The sequence below is a fragment of the Mercenaria mercenaria genome, chromosome 19 (genome assembly GCF_021730395.1).
Source record: "Mercenaria mercenaria strain notata chromosome 19, MADL_Memer_1, whole genome shotgun sequence".
NCBI lineage: Eukaryota > Metazoa > Mollusca > Bivalvia > Venerida > Veneridae > Mercenaria > Mercenaria mercenaria.
Window position 1 is genome coordinate 39,478,735 of NC_069379.1, and position 3,573 is coordinate 39,482,307.

Genomic DNA, 3,573 nt, shown 5'->3' on the forward strand with positions numbered 1-3,573 from the left:
TAAACCTATGGGGGCGGGGGGGGGGGGGGGGTGTGCACGTTTTATCGTACACTCTCATGTACAGATTCAGTCGAACCAAGTCTGGACTGGTATTATGTTGCTTGGTTCATTCTTTGCTTCTAAAAGGATCTGTTCGTACATTTTATTACTTACTAATCATTATAACAATTAATTTTTACATTAAAAATTCTACATTTTTTCATACTACGTTCATACTAAGACTACAAATGTTAGATTTGTCAAATGTTTATTTTCAACATTAAGGAGGTATTTTAGATGATTCCACGGCAAAATGTCGCCTTGGTTTATGTATTTCTCTGTTCTGTCGTTGAGCAAAAACAGAAACTAATCACAATGAGTAATAATTTAACGTTGTTTTGTCAAAGACAATGCCGAGCTGCAGTGCCCTTATGGATAAGGCACGTCCTCTCAGCCTAAATATTGAAGTTTCGATCCCTCTCAGAGGCAGGTTTTAAATTGTTCTAAAGAAGACGCCTGCTAGATTGGTAACCGATTGCCCATCTGCCTGCTGTTTATCCATTAAAAATAGGAATCTGGAAGTAATGCTGATTAATATAATTATGTAGCTGACTCATTAACCAATAGCTTGACCTTTCAGTACTTGTTACACTATAGTATACAGACAATTTGCTTTGTTTTTAAACAAATAATCAACTGAAACAATAGCATTTAATAACAGTGTGTTCGTAGATGTCAGCCTTCTTATCAACCCTTGAAACATTTCTAAACATGTTAATTATTTCTGTAGTTTAATAAAATTATTTGGAATTAACATTTAGTATCCTAGAAACGGATGTACCTCCATTAACAAGCATGCAATATATCAATATTCATTGAATCTTCTGATTTGAACCGTTTAATTAAGCAGATGGATTTATTTAACAATCACATGATTCATTAAATGTTCTCCTTTATTCATTACTTTAAAATTTTATTTTTTTTGTTAGCAAAAATCGTGCATGGTAACGGATAAACATTATATACACTTCAACACTTTAAAACATGTTTGTACTATTTTAATGTGTTTTTAGACAACACTATTTACTTTACATTTTGTTATTAATGTTGATGATTTATCGGTGATATATTATCTTTATAATAGATATACATTGTATTCGTAAGCAATTGATATGCTATATTATCAGCTTAATAAAAGAAACGTATTGCAATCGAGTACTTCCTTGATATATTTCTGCATTTCATTGTACTGTATTTAATTTGATTGATTTCTTCTTATCCTCGGTTATCTCACTTTATAGTACATAAAATAAATAAACACGTTTGTAAACATGGACGGATCCAAATGGAAGGGGAAGAAGCAGTTAATAGAAATATTTCGATGGCAAAATACAATACATATCCGTAGCCCTGACCAACCTATAAATCGGGCCAGTCTGTTTTATAAGTACAACAACACGGTTGACCCATTAAAACGAGTTGTACCTCTCCGCTCTATGTCGACGTTTATTCCAATAAAACCTGCAAGTTTCAATAGTAATATAGTATTGAAGTTATTGGTAAAAAGCCTTTCTCAGCTGTTTTTCTCCTCGCCCACAGACGCGGAGTATTTGTGATGGATTTTTGTGAGTTCAGTGGACAGTCTATGTTGTAAATGAAGATGTTTCCTTTCGATTTGCAAACTTTCTATGTTTAATGTCTGATCTGGCCAATAATAATGGCATCAGATTAAACAACACAAATGAGGAAAATAAGTTTCACTAGAAAAAAAAAAGAAGCAGGAAAGAAATCAAGGAGCAGAAAAAAAAAACATATTGTGTCGGACATCACTTTGAAAATTCCTTTCGTTTTTTTGTTGTTTTTTTGCCAGAAAGGTTACCTTTTTCGTGTGTAATAATTTTAGTTTGTTTTATTTTAAATACTGATTTATTATGATAGTGGGTATAGACCTTTTATTCCGACGAAATTCCGGATACTGCTTTGTACAGTTAATTTATGATATTTTCAAATATTTTTATTGTGTTATTTTATTGGTACTGTATATCAGTAAGTTTTAAACAAGTACTTCTGTAGTGTTCATAGGGATTGTTTCTCATAGTTTTTTTATTATCTCTGCGACAACGTTTTGGAGTCACCATGCGGTCTGTCCTTCCGGTCTGCTTGTATGTGTGCTCTCATAAACTTGGTCCTGCAATTACTTGAATACAATTACACCTACCTCTCGTACATAGGCAATATGTAGTTAATGCCCATCCTCTCCGTTTTCTTTTGTCTTTAACGTCAATGTTACACTTAAGAGGTCATAGGTAAAAAAGGGTCATTTTTTTCGTATCCGTGCCATAACTTCTTTATGCGTTCAGACATTCTTAAATAACTTGTCACAAATGTTCACCATCACAAGACAATGTGTCGCGCACAAGACACAGGTCCCTGGCTCTAAGGTCAATGACAACTTAGCGGTCAAAAAATAAGATCGGTTCATTTTTCGTGTCCGGGCCATAACGTCTTTAAGCATGAAGGATTCTTGAATAACTAGTCACAAATAGTCACCATAATGAGTCGATGTGTAGCGCATAAGACACAAACATATCAAACATAGTACGACTAAAATCGATCGTAGGTCAAAACTGTGATATCTCTTTTCTTGGAAAATGGACACATTATACAGGAAACATGCTACCTGCCCGTAGGCCTACACATAAAATCTTGAACAGTTACTCATGAAATCAGTAACATTACTGATATTAGCAGTAGTGTTCAGGCAAAACTTTGGTCGTTCGATACGATATGGTGCTTGATAAGACTTGCCCCAGCTGGTTCCTTGGTCAAGATCACGGACTGACAGACAGTTAGACACACGGACAGACGGGTAAACCTATAATCCCATCCTGTCTCACTTTATCGAACTTTTGACGTCGTTCGGAAGGTATTCAAAGGGAATTGACAGAAGGTAATTTCTTGCGTGACACACTAGGGATCCTGTGTATACTTTTGGTTTCTAATTCTGTATTTTATTTGGGTAAATGTTTGTAAAACCAACACGGAATACCTGCATGAAAACGATTTTGAAGCATTCAGTTGCATTATATAGATAGGTATAATAGCGAGTCACATAACCCCTCACCCTCCTCCTTCTCGTGTATTAGTTTTGTTGGGTTGAACGTCGCACCGACACAATTATAGGTCATATGTTGACTTTCCATCTTTGATGGCGGTGGAAGACCCCAGGTGTCCCTCCATGCATTATTTCATCACGAGCGGGCACCTAGGTAGAACCACCGACCTTCCTTAAGCTAGCTGCATGGCTTCCTCACATGAAGAGTTCAACGCCCCGAGTAAAGCTCGAACCCGCATCGATTAGAGGCAAGTGATTTGACGTCAGCGGCCTCAACCACTCGCCGGGGAGCCCCTCACCCCACCCCCAATGGATTAGCACATGCATAGCATAGCACTAGAGGTTCGACATGACATTAAATACATGAAGACTGTTGGAAAGAGACACTTCCGGTATGTATTTTATTTCATTTGTGGAGAAATCGTTGTTACTAACGGTAAAATACCGTCTGTATCAAGCTCGTCCGCTTAGCTCAGTTG